Raw genomic sequence first — 18,269 nt, 5'->3', positions numbered from 1 at the left:
GTTAATAGTTACTTCACAATTTTATTTATGTTATGGTATATATACATTTGTATACCGCAGTGATTCCTTTCATTTATTCATCTGCATGATAATTGTACATACAATCATCCTAGTCGAGTGTAAAGGAGTTGTGGTTGTAGGTGCCTATGCTCCTTCCTCAGGGCTGACACCACATTCTGTCAGTTAAGTTCAAGCATCAGGCAACAAATAAAGTCCAAATTTAAAAGCACAGTTACAATATGAGTAAATAATCAATGTAGAAAGCAATACATACCATATATCACGAGCAATTGTATGGTAGAGAGAAGGGAATAAAAAGTAACAAACGCACAGTTCAGATAGTTATGTATATACAGAGTCCTCAAGTGTCAAAAAGTAATAATACCAAAATAAAAGAGTTCACACACACAGTACCTATCAGTCAACTGTCTTATATCTAAAAATGAAAAAATAAACATAAAACAGAATATATAAATGTATGTTGAAAATATATGTACAAATCTGCATATGGGTAGCATGAATGCAGAATGGGCTTTTGTTACCTTGTGCGCATCTAGTAGTTGGAGTAAATAAAACTCCCAAGAATTCTATATGAGAGGAATAAAAAAGAATGGAATCGAATATAAGTGTTAGAATGCAGTGGACAGTGTGAGAGCTGTTAAATGAATGGATTCTGCCTGTCAGATGGATTCCTTACCGTTTCACACAATGGTGCGCGAAACCTCGCGGATCCTAAAATTCTAATGGCGACTACTTCCTAGTTTTATGCGTTGCCATGGAGAACCCAACGTGGCACTGCATAGCGTTGATGGGCATGTCAACGCTGCAGAGCCTCGCGTCCCGCATCCCCTAGGTTACAGGGGAACGGGAATGAGGAACAACATGACACAAATTCAATGTGTTGTTGCTTGAGAGCGAGCCTCTCGCTCAGTTCGTGAAAGACTGCCAGTTGCGTGTATTACTGTATACCACTGCGTTATCACACAGTTGGGCAGCACGTTGGAGGATTCACCTTGTTGTAGGGAGCTTCCGAGATGCACTACGTCGTAGTCTTGCGAGACTTCCCGAGCGACCCAGTGAGATCCGGCAAAGCGTGCCAGAAACAGGACTGAAGAGGCGAATGCTACGGAGCAGGTTGTGCTCCCAGCGCTCCTCCTCATGAGAGAGACTTAAGACTGATACTGAACTGCATTACTTATGGTGTCCTGCATTGGTTACTTACTTTGGTTCCTGGATATTTAAAGAACCGTATTCTTAACTACTGAACATTACTACAGCAATAAAGGTGTTAAATCCAACTGGATGATCCCCTTTATTTATACTACATTCGTGCTACGAGCTGAAGGTGAATCTGCCAATGTCGTGCACATTTCAGAGGAATTACCGCCTTGATAGGTCCACCGAAAAGACCCCATTGAGTCCTATGGGCTGAAAAGAAATGGGGACTTACACAGAAACTGCTAATCGTAATCCAGAGGTAATACCACCATGGTAACAGTAATACCATTTGGTGGTATCTGAGTGAATTTACTGCCAAGCTACCTCCAAACTCATAAGCTTGAGATTTGAGGCTGCAGATTTGTATTTGTATTTGTTTATTATTTATATTGCACACCTAGCCCTGAGGCAACTGGGCGCTCAGATACTGAACATGTGCCTAAAAGAAAACCCCATTGAAGACCATGCACAGGAAGCAGTGATCAGCTATTTAGCATGCAGAATAGAGACACTGCCTCTCCAGCTCTGTCTTTGAGGCTGCAGCACTGAACACGTGCTTAAACGAAATCCCTCACTGAAGACTAAAGAGCATGCACAGGATGCAGTGTTCATGTATTTAGCATGCGCACAGTAGAGATATGACTCTCCAGCTCTGTCTTTATGGCTGCAACACTGAACACGTGCTCATCAGGAATCCTTCACTGGGGAACATGCTGCAGTTAGGGCGGCCGACCTTTTGATGGTCTTTCGCAGGACACTTGCCCACAAGGCGGTGATGATGCCACAAAGTCATTCACTTTAGCCGGGCCTTTTTTGCAATGTAAATTTGTTAATAGCTCTTAGCATTTGGCTTAATTGAAATGCAACTGGTTTGTCCTTGGGAAGTGATGGTCACGTTTTTAAACTGCAAACATGACCATCATGACCCCAGGAACAATGCATTAGCATTTGAAAGAAGCCAGGTGTCAGAGCATTACAGCTCGACCTGCAGGCTCAAAAGGAGCCAGGGCTGCAGAGCCACTGGAGAAAGAAAGCATCAGGCGGAGAAAGAAAGCAGCAGGCGGAGAAAGAAAGCATCAGGCGGCAGCGCCGTGCTGTGTCCATGGCCACTTCAGTTTGCATGCAGAGTGGATGTGCTGGAGGCAGCAAGTCGGGAGAACCCGCGTCCCACACAGCCACTCTGCAAACTGCGGGACAGAGTCCCTAATTGCGGGACAATCCCGCAAAAAACGCGACAGTTGGCCAACCTAGCTGCAGTGTTAATATGCTAGTTATTAGCCATACAAACACTGCCTCTCCATCTTGGAGTTCAGGCTGCTGATACTGAACACGTGACTAAAAGGAATCCTACCCTGGGGTGTGTGGCAGTATGATTCTTAAGGTACTGGGCATGCGCATTAGAGAGACACTCCCTATCTAGATTGGGGTTTGGGGCGCGTTACGGGCCGCATGACTAAAAGTAATCCTTCCTTAAGGAGCATGCGCAGTATTAAGTTTAAAAGTATCAGGCATGCGCAGTAGAGACGTTGCCTCTAGATTTTAGTTTGCGTTGCAGTTATAGAACGCATGCCCAGTAGGACCCCTCCCTGCAGAGCATGCGCAGTATTAGCAGTGTAAAAGTACCGAGCATGCGCAGTGGGGACATTGCCCGCCTCATGTCCTGTCTTTCTTCCGTCGCGGGGTGACTGTCGCCCCGGATCCTCCTTATCTGCAGAGCTGGGAGTGGGAAGGTCGGTGGTTTAATTTTCCCCTTCATTTCAGCATCACACCCATTAAGATCCAGGAAGGAGTGTTTCTGCCCCGGGTATCTCCCTTTTTCGTCTTTTCACACTCCTGCTCTCCCCGGACCCTCCTTTTCTGGCCTCGCCTCTCGCCCTCTGCCTGTCTCTGGGCCTTCATCTTCTCAGAGGTCTTCCTCACGGTCACTTGCACCCTGCCTGTTCTTTTTATTCTATTTCACCCTGCAGAAAAGCATCATTGCAAAGCTGTCCATGACTCTGCACAATATTTATTTCTATAGGGGCAAATTTTACTAAAAGGGCAGCCCAAGCCCAGCCAGCTAGGTCAGCATGAGCCCAGCCAGCTAGGTCAGCATGAGCCCAGCCAGCTAGGTCAGCATGAGCCCAGCAAGCCAGGCAGCATAAGCCCAGCAAGCCAGGACAGCATAAGCCCAGCAAGCCAGGCAGCATAAGCCCAGCAAGCCAGGACAGCATATGCCCAGCAAGCCAGGCAGCATAAGCCCAGCAAGCCAGGACAGCATAAGCCCAGCAAGCTTAGGCACACCGCCACGAGACCTCTCAGGTCCCCTTATGCCAACTCAATTGTCATGCCTACTACTCGGAAAGTGCGCGCTGGTGGCTCCAGCTTCCCCACCCTAGCAGCCATGCACTGGAACGCTCTGCCACCTCACCTAAGACTCATTGAATCCCACCTAGCCTTCCGTAAGGCTATCAAAACCAGACTCTTTGTTTAACCTGAACCTGTATCTTCCACTGCATATATGCCTACCAATCTGTAACTAAGAGCCCTCCTGGCACCTGTCTGTAATCCTAAATTTGCGTATCCTCTGTAACAGCGCCTCGATGCCTTATGGGCTGCAAGTGCGCTTAACAAATGCAAATAAATAAATAAATAAGCTAGGACAGCGCAAACCCAGCAAGCTAGGTTAGTATGAGCCTAGCAAGCTAGGACAGCATGAGCCTAGCAAGATAGGCCAGCACGAGCCCAGCAAGCTAGATCAGCACAAGCCCAACAAGCTAGGTCAGCATGAGCCCAACAAGCTAGGCCAGCGCAAGCCCAGCAAGCTAGGTCAGCATGAGCCCAGAAAGCTAGGTCAGCACGAGTCCAGCAAACTAGGTCAGCATGAGCCCAGAAAGCTAGGTCAGCACGAGCCCAGCAAGATAGGTCAGCATGAGCCCCGCAAGCTAGGTCAGCATGAGCCCAGAAAGCTAAGTCAACAGGTGCCCAGCAAGCTAGGTCAGCATAAGCCCAGCAGGCTAGCACAAGCCCAGCAAGCTAGGTCAGCATGAGCCCAGCAAGCCAGGACAACATAAGCCCAGCAAGCTAGCACAGCGCAAACCCAGCAAGCTAGGTTAGTATGAGCCCAGCAAACTAGGTCAGCATGAGCCCAGCAAGCTAGGCCAGCGCAAGCCCAGCATGCTAGGTCAGCATGAGCCCAGCCAGCTAGGTCAGCATGAGCCCAGCCAGCTAGGTCAGCATGAGCCCAGCAAGCTAGGACAGCGCAAGCCCAGCAAGCTAGGTCAGCACGAGCCCAGCAAGCTAGGTCAGCACGAGCCCAGCAGGCTAGGTCAGCATAAAGCTAGGTTAGCACGAGCCCAGCAAGCTAGGTCAGCACAAGCCCAACAAGCTAGGTCAGCACGATCCCAACATGCTAGGACAGCATGAGCCCAGCAAGCTAGTTCAGCATGAACCCAGCAAGCTAGGCCAGCATGAACCCAGCAAGCTAGGTCTGCATAAGCCCAGCAAACTAGGTCAGCATGCACATGTTGGTCTGTCTGTGAAAGGGCCCTTTATATCCCACACCTAGAAAGCCCAGCAAGCTAGGTCAGCACGAGCTGAGTAAAGCTAGGTCAGCACGAGCCGAGCAAAGCTAGGTCAGCACGAGCCCAGCAAAGCTACGTCAGCAGGAGCCCAGCAAGCTAGGTCAGCATGAGCCCAGTAGGATAAGTCAGCCTGCAAATGTGGGCCTGTCTGTGAAAGGGCCATTATATATCACACCTAGGAGGCCCAGCAAGCTAGGTCAGCATGAGTCCAGCAAGCTAGGCCAGCATGCACATGTGGGACTGTCTGTGAAAGGGTCCTTTATCTTGCACACCTAGGAGGCCCAGCAAGCTAGGTCAGCATGCACATGTGGGTCTGTCTGTGAAAGGGCCTTTATATTCCACACCTAGGAGACCCAGCAAGCTAGGTCAGCATGCACATGTGGGTCTGTCTGTGAAAGGGCCCTTTATATCGCACACCTAGGAGGCCCAGCAAGCTAGGCCAGCATGCACATGTGGGTCTGTCTGTGAAAGGGCCCTTTATATCGCACACCTAGGAGACGCAGCAAGCTAGGCCAGCATGAGCCCTGCAAGCTAGGTCTGCATGCACATGTGGGCCTGTCTGTGAAAGGCCCGTTATAGCCCACACCTAGGAGGCCCAGCAAGCTAGGCCAGCATAAACCCAGCAAGCTAGGTCAGCATGAGCCCAGCAAGCTAGGTCAGCACGAGTCCAGCATTTTAGGTCAGCACGAGCCCATCAAGCTAGGTCAGCACGAGCACAGCAAGCTAGGTCAGCATGCACATGTGGGTCTGTCTGTGAAAGGGCCTTTATATTCCACACCTAGGAGGCCCAGCAAGCTAGGTCAGCATGCACATGTGGGTCTGTCTGTGAAAGGGCCCTTTATATCGCACACCTAGGAGGCCCAGCAAGCTAGGCCAGCATGCACATGCAGGTCTGTCTGTGAAAGGGCCCTTTATATCGCACACCTAGGAGACGCAGCAAGCTAGGCCAGCATGAGCCCTGCAAGCTAGGTCTGCATGCACATGTGGGCCTGTCTGTGAAAGGCCCGTTATAGCCCACACCTAGGAAGCCCAGCAATCTAGGTCAGCATGAGCCCAGCAAGCTAGGTCAGCATGCGCCCAGCCAGCTAGGTCAGCACGTGCCCATCAAGCTAGGTCAGCACGAGCACAGCAAGCTAGGTCAGCACGAGCCCAGCAAAACTAGGTCAGCACAAGCCCAGCAAAGCTAGGTCTGCACAAGCCCAGCATGCTAGGTCAGCTTGAGCCCCGCAAGCTAGGTCAGCATGAGCCCAGAAAGCTAGGTCAGCAGGTGCCCAGCAAGCTAGGTCAGCATAAGCCCAGCAAGCTAGCACAAGCCCAACAAGCTAGGTCAGCATGAGCCCAGCAAGCCAGGGCAACATAAGCCCAGCAAGCTAGGACAGCACAAACCCAGCAAGCTAGGTTAGTATGAGCCCAGCAAGCTAGGACAGCATGAGCCCAGCAAGCTAGGCCAGCACGAGCCCAGCAAGCTAGATCAGCACAAGCCCAACAAGCTAGGTCAGCATGAGCCCAGCAAGCTAGGCCAGCATGAGCCCAGCAAGCTAGGACAGCGCAAGCCCAGCAAGCTAGGTCAGCATGAGCCCAGCTAGCTAGGTCAGCACGAGTCCAGCAAACTAGGTCAGCATGAGCCCAGAAAACTAGGTCAGCGCAAGCCCAGCAAGCTAGGTCACCATGAGCCCAGCAAGCTAGGTCAGCATGAGCCCAGCCAGCTAGGTCAGCATGAGCCCAGCAAGCTAGGATAGCATGAGCCCAGCAAGCTAGGTCAGCATGAGTCCAGTAAGCTAGGTCAGCACAAGCCCAGCAAGCTAGGTCAGCAAAAAGCTAGGTCAGCACGAGCCCAGCAAGCTAGGTCAGCACGAGCCCAGCAAGCTAGGTCAGCACAAGCCCAACAAGCTAGGTCAGCACGATCCCAACATGCTAGGGCAGCATGAGCCCAGCAAGCTAGTTCAGCATGAACCCAGCAAGCTAGGCCAGCATGAACCCAGCAAGCTAGGTCAGCATAAGCCCAGCAAGCTAGGTCAGCATGCACATGTTGGTCTGTCTGTGAAAGGGCCCTTTATATCCCACACCTAGAAAGCCCAGCAAGCTAGGTCAGCACGAGCCGAGCAAAGCTAGGTCAGCACGAGCCGAGCAAAGCTAGGTCAGCACGAGCCCAGCAAAGCTACGTCAGCAGGAGCCCAGCAAAGCTACGTCAGCAGGAGCCGAGCAGGCTAGGTCAGCCTGCAAATGTGGGCCTGTCTGTGAAAGGGCCATTATATATCACACCTAGGAGGCCCAGCAAGCTAGGTCAGCATGAGCCCAGCAAGCTAGGCCAGCATGCACATGTGGGACTGTCTGTGAAAGGGTCCTTTATCTTGCACACCTAGGAGGCCCAGCAAGCTAGGTCAGCATGCACATGTGGGTCTGTCTGTGAAAGGGCCTTTATATTCCACACCTAGGAGGCCCAGCAAGCTAGGTCAGCATGCACATGTGGGTCTGTCTGTGAAAGGGCCCTTTATATCGCACACCTAGGAGGCCCAGCAAGCTAGGCCAGCATGCACATGTGGGTCTGTCTGTGAAAGGGCCCTTTATATCGCACACCTAGGAGACGCAGCAAGCTAGGCCAGCATGAGCCCTGCAAGCTAGGTCTGCATGCACATGTGGGCCTGTCTGTGAAAGGCCCGTTATAGCCCACACCTAGGAGGCCCAGCAAGCTAGGCCAGCATAAGCCCAGCAAGCTAGGTCAGCATGAGCCCAGCAAGCCAGGTCAGCACGAGTCCAGCATTTTAGGTCAGCACGAGCCCATCAAGCTAGGTCAGCACGAGCACAGCAAGCTAGGTCAGCATGCACACGTGGGTCTGTCTGTGAAAGGGCCTTTATATTCCACACCTAGGAGGCCCAGCAAGGTAGGTCAGCATGCACATGTGGGTCTGTCTGTGAAAGGGCCCTTTATATCGCACACCTAGGAGGTCCAGCAAGCTAGGCCAGCATGCACATGTGGGTCTGTCTGTGAAAGGGCCCTTTATATCGCACACCTAGGAGACGCAGCAAGCTAGGTCAGCACGAGCACAGCAAGCTAGGTCAGCACGAGCCCAGCAAAGCTAGGTCAGCACAAGCCCAGCAAAGCTAGGTCTGCACAAGCCCAGCATGCTAGGTCAGCTTGAGCCCCGCAAGCTAGGTCAGCATGAGCCCAGAAAGCTAGGTCAGCAGGTGCCCAGCAAGCTAGGTCAGCATAAGCCCAGCAAGCTAGCACAAGCCCAACAAGCTAGGTCAGCATGAGCCCAGCAAGCCAGGACAACATAAGCCCAGCAAGCTAGGACAGCGCAAACCCAGCAAGCTAGGTTAGTATGAGCCCAGCAAGCTAGGACAGCATGAGCCCAGCAAGCTAGGCCAGCACGAGCCCAGCAAGCTAGATCAGCACAAGCCCAACAAGCTAGGTCAGCAGGAGCCCAGCAAGCTAGGCCAGCATGAGCCCAGCAAGCTAGGACAGCGCAAGCCCAGCAAGCTAGGTCAGCACGAGTCCAGCAAACTAGGTCAGCATGAGCCCAGAAAACTAGGTCTGCATGCACATGTGGGCCTGTCTGTGAAAGGCCCGTTATATCCCACACCTAGGAGGCCCAGCAAGCTAGGCCAGCATACACCCAGCAAGCTAGGTCAGCATGAGCTCAGCAAGCTAGGTCAGCATGAGCTCAGCAAGCTAGGTCAGCATGCACATGTGGGTCTGTCTGTGAAAGAGCCATTAAATCCCACACCTAGCAGGCCCAGCAAGCTAGGCCAGCATAAGCCCAGCAAGCTAGGTCAGCATGAGCTCAGCAAGCTAGGTCAGCATGCACATGTGGGACTGTCTGTGAAAGGGCCATTTATATCCCACACCTAGGAGGCCCAGCAAGCTAGGGCAGCATGCACATGTGGGTCTGTCTGTGGAAGGGCCCTTTATATCCCACACCTAAGAGGCCCAGCAAGCTAGGTCAGCATGCACATGTGGGTCTGTCTATAAAAGGGCCCTTGATATCCCACACCTAAGAGGCCCAGCAAGCTAGGTCAGCATGCACATGTGGGTCTGTCTGTGAAAGGGCCCTTTATATCCCACACCTAGGAGGCCTATTAAATGTACTCAGTGCTTTAAGTGAGGTGAGAAATTGCAGGGGGGGGGTCATATGGGGGTGTGGCTTGCCTGATGGGTGTGGTCTGAGATTTGATGAGCGTGGAAGTTGCTGGGGTGCAACGGGAAGGCGCAAAAGTGCTGCAAGCTTAACATTCTATAAATTCCTCTTCATCTTTAGAATCTTCATCAATGACATTTGGGTGAACATGTGCATACTCCTAGACCATGCTGTAAATCTAGGGTGGATGAATGATAAAACTATGACATTTTTAGGAGTCCAACATCCTAAAGTACCAGTATTTCATCTGTTATCGTTACCCAAGATAGGATCTATATTGAAATACCGAATCCCAAAAGATTGTGTTATTAAATGGCAAAGCCGACTTCCTTTGGGATTTCGGTTGTTTGTCCCCCACTGTGCTTTTAATGTATGCAACCCCCACAGCCCATAATACTACAGGAGCGGGGGACACCCCCCTGAATCCCTACTCCCCTTGTTCGGTATTATGGCCTTCAGTCTTTTTTACCATGGCAAATGCTTATTTGGCTTTTTTTTTTTGGCCGAAATTCCCAAGATACATTCGCATCCCACGCATTAAAGCACAGTGCACAATTTGCACCCGGCACTAGCCATTGGCTACTGAAATGTGGCTCTTGGCGATTAAGGAATTGTAGTGGCAAGCAAAGAAGCGTACACACAAATCAGCCCCTTCCTTGATTAGGAATGCGCTGTTTGGTCTTAATGGACAACACCAAGATTTGTATCTGGAAAGGCAGGCGATTATGACAGCCAGAAGCATAGATTGGCTTGTGGTTGCCCTTAACCTTGATCTCTGCATCTGTAAGAATATTTTCTTTTACCAGCCTAATCATTTAAGATGCATCTAAACATTGCAATAAGAGATTGCAACAACCTATAGAACGCCTGCTTCCTATCCTGTTGGAGAGTATAGCAGGGGGTCTCAGAGAAATCGTTTTTCCCCCCCTATAAGTACTGTTAATCTTCTGAAAAGGTCATTGAGAGTGGAGAATAGGCACAGTGTGGTTTGGTGTCAAGTCATGACCCCACACTAGGTAAATGCGGACCCCAGATCCGAGCAGGTCACCTTGCTGATCCTTCCCTAAGGACTATGAGCCCATTATCTCCTATACTTTATTTAATGAATGCACTGGATGGGAAGGAGGGGGAGAAGAGGAGGGAGTTGGATCGGGGCTGATGTTACCATCATGGATGCAAGAAATATGTCATCCACTCTTTTTATTTTTGATATGTATGGCATTGTGATTGCTTGAAAAGTGAATATTCTCTGGGCCTTAGTTGGAATTGGTTGTCACAATTGTCTGTTTGATGGGGAGAGACCCAGATATCAGTGTTTGTTTTGCTGTGTATGTTTTGCTTTAAGAGTGACTTTCAGTAATTACTTTAATGGCATTAATTATTGCCACACACATAGCATGGCCCTTTCCGGTTTTGCCCATACATGGGGGGTCATTATGACCCTGGCGCTAAGGGATTACCGGTACCGGTAAGGGTACCCGTACCGGTAATCCTTTAGCGCCCAAATCCCATAACGGCGGCTGGAACCAGCCGTTATGGCAGGGACCTGCAAAGGGACCCTGGCAATAATTACGGTACCGCAATTTGAAGTACTGTAATTACCGCCTTTCTCCTTTCCCATTATGCCCTATGGGGCAAAAATGGGAATGGGCAAGGGCCATGGTGAAATGGGGAAGTACCGCCCCGCCAACCTTGGAATGGGGTGGTACTTCCCCATTTCACCTTGGCGGACTCGTTACAATACCGGCAGAAACCATGGTGCTAATAGTGTTGTAATGAGGGCCATGGTGTGAGACACCACACTCTAGTCAGAGCTGATGATCATGAGATAAGGGAAATAATGAATGCACTGTACTCTCCACCTTGTCTGCTCGCAGGACAGAGTACCCCAACTTCATTGCCAGCCATCCTGAATCAGGCTGGTGGAACATGACTGCACACATTTCAGTAAGTGAGATGGCCACAAAAGAAAGATATACCACTGGAACTCCTCATCACCCAGACAACCAACATGCATTACCTTATTGGCATTGCACTGAGCAGGGATAGGTCTTATACTCTTACTTGTGTAGCTAGCAGTACATTGAATGCATGTACTCAGAAGAGCTAGGCTTTGATACAGAGGACCATGCCTTATACTCTTACTTGTGTCGCTAGCAGTACCCTGAATGCATTGCACTCAGCAGAGCTAAGCTTTGATACAGAGAATTGTGCCTTATACTCTTACTTTTGTTGTTAGCAGTACCCTGAATCCATTGTACTCAGCAGAGCTAGGCTTTGATACAGAGGACCATGCCTTATACATTTACACATGTTGCCAGTAGTACCCTGAATGCATTGCACTTTGCAGAGCTAGGCTTTGATACAGAGAACCATGCCTTATACCCTCACTCATGTTGCTAGCAGTACCCTGAATGCATTGCACTCAGCAGAGCTCGGCTTTGATACAGAGAACCATGCCTTATACTCTTACTCGAGTCTCTAGCAGTACCTTCAATGCATTGCACTCAGCAGAGCTAAGCTTTGATACAGAGAACCATGCCTTGTACTCTTACTCTCGCCGCTAGCAGTACATTGAATGCATTGCACTCAGCAAAGCTAGGCTTTGATACAGAGAATCATGCCTTATACTCTGACACGTGTCGCTAGCAGTACCTTGAAATCATTGCACTCAGCAGAGCTCGGCTTTGATACAGAGAACCATGCCTTATACTCTTACTTGTGTCGTAAGCAGTACCTTGAATGCATTGTACTCAGCAGAGCTAGGCTTTGATACAGAGAACCATGCCTTATACTCTTACTCATGTCGCTGCAGCTACTTCAATGCATTGTACTCTGCAGAGCTTGGCTTTGATACAAAAACCATACCATATACTCTTACTTGTGTCACTAGCAGTACCTTGAATGAATTGTACTCCACTGAGCTAAGCTTTAATACAGAGATTTCCTTTGGTACCTTTCAAACATCATTTCAACTCTCCCGGTCAGAAAATGATATCCCTGCAGGGTCTGCCTGGGTTTCATTTGAGTCCTTTGGCAGCATCCTTTTTTTTGTAAATCGGCCACTCAGTCTCAAGTGATAGCAGCAACCTGCCCCAAAAGGATTTTACAGCGGTTTTCAATAAATTAGGAGGTGAGGGATCAGAACACACCAACCCCCAAGAACTGATCTCTTTACTGTGACGGTAAGAATGGAATACAATACACTGATCATACGTCAAAGAAGTCTTTATTGGTTATTGATGGGGAACGCCTTTGGGTCTTGTTCATTTCTGTGAGATTTAATGATTTCCAGGAAAGAACTGTGAGATCTGCTGTAGGGATGTAACGGTATAACGGTATACCGTTAAAGATACCGTGAACCACTTAATTGAACAATAATAACCGTCACATTGTTTATACCGTTATACCGTTCATACCGTTAAGTGTGCTTTTCAATCTGATTTGGAAAGGCTGCAGTAAGCAATTGCTGCGCAGTCTTGGTTTTGCACTGTTGGATGTGCCGTCTGCCAAGTAGTTTCAGTTGGAGCAGTTTTTAATGCCTTTCCATAAACCATATTACACAAAATCAATATGTTAGCAATAGGAAGAATAGATACAGTGCCAAGAAGGAAAAGGGTTTACTTTGGGGTGGCGGCTTTGGGGTTTATATATTTATAATGGATAATGTTCTCTAAACATATGGCAATGGGGGGATTTCCCTGGTTCTATCATTGAATTTACATATAATAAGTCACACTGCGAAATTCACTCATCTCTGTGGGTATTCCCTGCTGCCATACCAAAGGGTAACATGTCAGTGATTACTGAACACCTTTTGGCCCGCAAGTAAACTAAAGGCTGTAACGTAAAGAGTGCGTGTGTGTGTGTGTGTGTATGTGCACAAGCGTATACTACCATCAGCCTCCATTGATCTGTGGCATGCAGGTTATCAAGATGGCAACATGTTCATCTTCACCAGTAGCCAGTGGGGAAGCAAAAAGCCTAAATGACCACTTAAGAAAATCTATTCAGTTTGCTTTGCCAGTTGCAGCAGGCCTCCACCCCACCCCCTCCTCTCCACATGTGTGTTTGTGTTTGGTTGAAGCAAGGCATTTCAGTGGAAAGTATGTTGAAAAGATCAATTCTGGCCCTGGGTGCCTGGTTTTGTTTGTGATGATACATCTGTCAATTTATGACCTTTTAGAAAATATTTGTTAAGATCAGTTAACTCCACCTGCCATACCGCGATAACCATGATATACCGTCATTTGGCAGGAAGGTTATCGTACCGTCATAAAACGAATACCGTGACACCCCTAATCTGCTGTGCGTCCATTGAAATGTGAATTTCTCCACAACTGTCCTGGTGAAGGGCCAATTTTGCTGCACACTTTTTTCCCTGTGCTACGCAGCGATGCTGCAATCTAACAGCAGTGCTGTTTTTTGGCTACACTACTTTGGTAACTGCATTACCGCCGGATCACGAGTGCCAGAGTGACGGTATAAATCCCCATTTGCTTTTAGCTGGAGGTAACTCAAGTGCCCCACTGGCAAACCTTTAGTCGTCCGGTATGGTAAAGTGCCAGTATACATCAATACTGGCACTTTATTACAGGACCGGCCGACTTATAATAATGGTTGTTGTTTGGTGCTGTTATGGTCCTGGCAGCACAGCGCAGGGAATAAGGTAATACTGAGAGAATTGGCATTTTTTTAGCTATGGCACCAGTTAGACCTCATAGAAGCAATTCTTCTGCTTTAGCAGTACAGACCGAACTAGAACATATCTGAGGGCACATTACAGTGCCGCTGGGTTCATTAAAGTCCTTCATTCACTCACAAAACTCAAAATGCATTGTGTTATATCACCGTCCCCCCAACCAGCACATACAGGCCTTTGCTGCATGACCCTACCACTGTAGGCTCATCAGCAAGCAGTTAGGTTTGTAATGTACGCACCTATGTGATTAAATAACTTGGAAACCAGCCACTTCTGAGCAACATGAGACTATCGCAAATTGTTATTATACATCTTGAACAGTTACATCAAAGGACAGCCAAGTAAAACCATTTGAAGTGCAAAGTCATAAAATAAAATTAAATTAATACATTATAATTTATTTGTTTATTGTGATTTTTGGCAGAAGCTATTCAACCAACACAATCATAAAACAATACAATACAAATAACACCATTAAAACAGCATTAGAACATCACATGCATCAATTCATCACCCATTATCATTAGAACCATCAATGTTGAGAAATCAATAAAATCAATCATAAAGATTACAAGTCACCATGAAAAACATCAGACATTGTTAATTATCTTGGCTTGTACTAATCATTTTAATGATGCTATTGTTAAGAGACTTTGTCACACAAAGGACATAAACATGTCCTGTTTATTCACACAAAGTTCCCGAAACATCTTTTCAAAAGATCTTGGCGCAATTTATCTAACATTTCACATTCCACTAGAATATGTTCCCGATTTTGGAGCATACTCTGTCGATTGCATAGCGTACAAGAACCCTCTGACATCTTATTTTCCCCGTCGCCCAATCGTATTTGTTGAATTTCCCCTGTAGGTAATAGATTGAGCCTTAATCTTAAAAATTGTTCCCTCCAATATGAGTTGGGACATTTTTTCAAATAAAGTGATATGCAACCCTTTGGTTTTGGACAGGGGGAGAGACTTTTATACCATTTGTAGGTATTTGTCTTTTCCAATGTTATACACCAATCGTTCGTTTTTTTCTTTACCAGACAAGGGTTAACAAATAGGACTTCCCTGGAGACATTACATTCATCCGGCAGTGGACTTGCTACTTTAGAGAAGGCGAGCAATTGTGTTTGTCAAAACTCACTCACGCAAATACCCAAATCATAGTATAAATTTCCCTTTGAAGCATTCATCAAACGCAGATACAACGTTAAAATATTCCATTCCAATGTATAGCTTAGTGTTTGCAAATCCAAATCTCGTTGCAAAACAACAATTTGTAATGTTTGTTTGTTTATTTATTTGCAAAGCGCACCTAACCCGGAATTAGCAGGGCGCAGCAAGAGGATTGCATAGCTTAGGTTACATAAGGCACTGTGGATGGGGTACAGTAAGGTTACAGTAATGGACACATCACAACATTGGAAACGGAGTACAGTAAGTCATATTTACATAAAATATACACAATTTACAAATTTATATTATAGCTGAAACAAGGAACAATGATAAATACATTAGATGTCGTGTTCCTTGATCCAAGAGATAAGATTGGATCTAAATTGTAAGTAAGGGAGGTCTTCCCTTAGGGGCGGCGGTAACGAGTTCCAATGTTGTGCTGCTTTTACAGGAAAGCTACTCTCCCCGGACATAGTACGTTTAAATCTTGGCACCAGTATAAGTTTGGAGTTGGCCTTTCTAGAAGGGCGGCATGATACTTGCCTGGTGAATCTCGTGGTAAGGTATTGCGGGGCAGAGAGATGAAGACATTTGTGTGTAAGGGAGAGAGATTAAAGGAGAATCTTGTCCTTCGTGGAAAGCCAGTTGACAGATCTTCTAATATCTGAAATATGTGCTTTCTTCGGGGCGATTTAAGGCTGCTCTTAAGGCATTGTTTTGCAAGATTTGAATCTTGTTTGTAATGTATTTGTTGCTGCCTACGTAGAGAGCAGTACAATAGTCCAGTTTGGACAGGATCAAGGCTCTGGCTAAGGTAATACAGTTGTGGGAGGAGAGGAAGGGTTTGGCTGCTCTGATAAGTTTCCAGGTATAGGAGGTAGCTGAAGCCATAATGTTTACTTGTTTTTTGAAAGTTAAGGGAGAGTCAAGATGGAAGCCAAGGGTTTTGATCTCCTTGGCTACAGCAATGGTGTTATTGTCAATTTCGAATGAGGAATAGTTCTGGCCTAGTTTGGAAGGTTGGATGTCGTGCCTAGGATGAGGAGTTCGGTTTTGTCGTCGTTCAGGCATAGACCGCGTGAAGCCATCCATGTCTGGATGATGAGGTATCCTCTGTTTACAAAGGCCAAATCCTTGTCATAATCCCCCGTTTACGGGATGAGGATCTGAGTATCATTAGCGTAGTTCGTGTAGGTGACCCCAGACCATCAAGATCATCGAAAAGGGGCTTTGTGAAGATGTTGTACAGAGTAGGAGAGACACAGGAACCTTGTGGCACACCGCAAGTAATGGGCATAGGGTCAGCAGCTGCTAACGGGGAGAAGACTCGCATTGTTCTGTTATTGGGAAAAGACTGGATTCAGTCAATTGCCTCTTGAGAGAAGTGGGCAGCTGACTCTAAATGGTTGCAGAGGATCTTATGGTCAACCAGCTCAAATTCTGCTAAGAGACCAAGGAGCAGCAGTAGTGCCGTCTTACCTTCGTCTCTCAGCTCATCTAATTGTGCCTTAAGGTCTATTAGCACCGTCTCAGTAACATGTTGGGGTCTGAAACCTGACTGTCTGACTCCTAAGTGGTGATTGTGTTCAAGAAAATGTTGAATTTGTCAGTATGCTATTTTGTCAAAGATTTTAAGAAGAAATGGCACTGTGGTGATGGGACGGTAGTTGGTAGGGATGGAGGGCTCTAGGTTTTGTTTTTTAAGGAGTGGGAGGACCCAAGATTGTTTTAAGTTGTTGGGTATGGTACCTGAGGTGAAAGAAGCATTTATAAGTTTGGTAATGAATGTGGAAAGTTGCAGAGCAGCATCTTTTATCAATTGTGCTGGGCATAAGTCACCGTGGCAGTTTGAGGGTTTCAGGCTGAGGATGACTTTTTCAACCTCTTTCGTAGATACTTTATGAAAGTTGAAGTGGGGATAGGCATGTCAAGTGGAGGCAAGACAGTTTGCGGTGCTAGCACACTAGTGTTACTAGATATAGAGTTGGTGGGGAGCGTATTTTTTTTATTATTGATCTTGGTCTGGAGGGTTGTTATTTTATTGGCCAAAGCATTTTGGATGCCTGTGCACCAATTTCTATACTTAAGGCAGGAGTCAGGTGCTTGGATGGGGGATTCTACCTCTTTCAGAATTACAAACAGCTCTTTAGTATTGGACTTAGCTTGAGAGATCCTGAGGTTGTATGAGGTTTGTTTGGCTAGGATGATCTCTTTTTTGTAGAGGGTAGCTAGTTTACTCAAGTTGTTTTTATTAGTCTCTGAAGGGGCTAGCCTCCAGTTTTATTTTTCTCGCATTGGCATTTTTCTTGTCTGATAGCTTTTAAGTGAGGCGAGAACCAGGAGTTCACATGTTTGCGAGGTTTGCTCTTTCTTATTTTTCTATGGTGCTATGATGTCGAGGGATGATAGCATCACTTTGTTGTACATATCGACCATGGTGAAGAGATCTGTGTGGTTCGACATAGAGTTCAGAGTGGGAAGATTCAATGGGATAAGGTTTTCAGGTGTAATATTTCTTTTGTTTCTAGTGGGGACAGCTGGAGCTATGCTGTCGATATGCAAGGGAGATGACATCTATAGGGAGAACATAATCAGGTGGTGGTCAGACCAGGGCTGAGGCATTATAGACAGGACCATGGTTGGGCAGTTGTGCTCGGCGATCCAATCAAGGGTTCTGCATTTATTATGGTTAGGACCTGTGATCTTTTGAGTAAATCCTAATTCCTCTAGTGAGTTATTAATTTGAGTGGCATTAGAGTCTAGAGGGTCATTGAGGCCAAGGATGAAATCTTCTAGTATGAGTCTCTGAGAGGAGTTCTTGAGATTGTTCGACAGGATGTTTCTAAGGTCCTCTTCAAAGGATCCTAGGGGGCCTGGAGTTCGGTATATAAGGTGGATAGATACTGACTGCATATTGGAGATGGTTCATTTGGCAGTTAGAGATTCGCATGAGTCTAGGTTATGAGGTGGAGAGAGACTCAGTTCAAGGTTTGTTTTAGCTATTATGGAGAGACCTCCACCTCGAGAGGTAGTACGATCAAGCCTTACGAGGGTGTAATCGTCTGGGATGGCTAGCATAATTGCTGGACCAGCTGCTGGGTGGAGCCAAGATTCTGTGATAGCTAGGAAGTCTATATTTTTGCTTAGTAATAGGTCTGCTATATCTGTTGCGTGAGCCACCATAGAGCAGGCATTTATAAGTGCACCCTTTTCCCAAGTTGTACTGGGTGGTCCAATGGTGGTAGTACCTTGTGATTGCATTTTGGTGCAGATATTGGTTCTCAGAAGAGTCTACTATTAAGTTGAAGAGGATGCTGGGAGTGGCCAGTTTTGCAAGGGCCAGTAGTAGCAGTACTAGATGTTAATTTGATTAGTGGGTCATACAATCTTGGGAGTCTCAAACGTAATTTAAAGTATCTTTGAGGCAGAGTGCATGGTCTGGTAACCATGCCAGCCTGCGTGGGAA

General features: G+C 47.2%; 1 protein-coding gene across 1 annotated transcript in view; it reads left to right on the top strand.

Moving 5' to 3' along the window:
• Positions 1-2,857: 2,857 nt before the first annotated feature.
• The window catches only part of LOC138516972 (zinc finger protein 268-like), a 68,864-nt gene continuing 53,452 nt past the window's right edge, over positions 2,858-18,269 (top strand). The window contains exon 1 of the mRNA XM_069632457.1: positions 2,858-2,948. The gene's annotated coding sequence lies outside the window, so the exon portion shown is untranslated. The remainder of the gene's footprint in view (positions 2,949-18,269) is intronic.

The sequence above is a fragment of the Ambystoma mexicanum genome, chromosome 6q, assembly GCF_040938575.1.
Source record: "Ambystoma mexicanum isolate Mex_15411 chromosome 6q, UKY_AmexF1_1, whole genome shotgun sequence".
Classification (NCBI taxonomy): domain Eukaryota; kingdom Metazoa; phylum Chordata; class Amphibia; order Caudata; family Ambystomatidae; genus Ambystoma; species Ambystoma mexicanum.
Note: the sequence above shows the minus strand (reverse complement) of the source record. Positions and strands in the feature narration are given on the sequence as shown.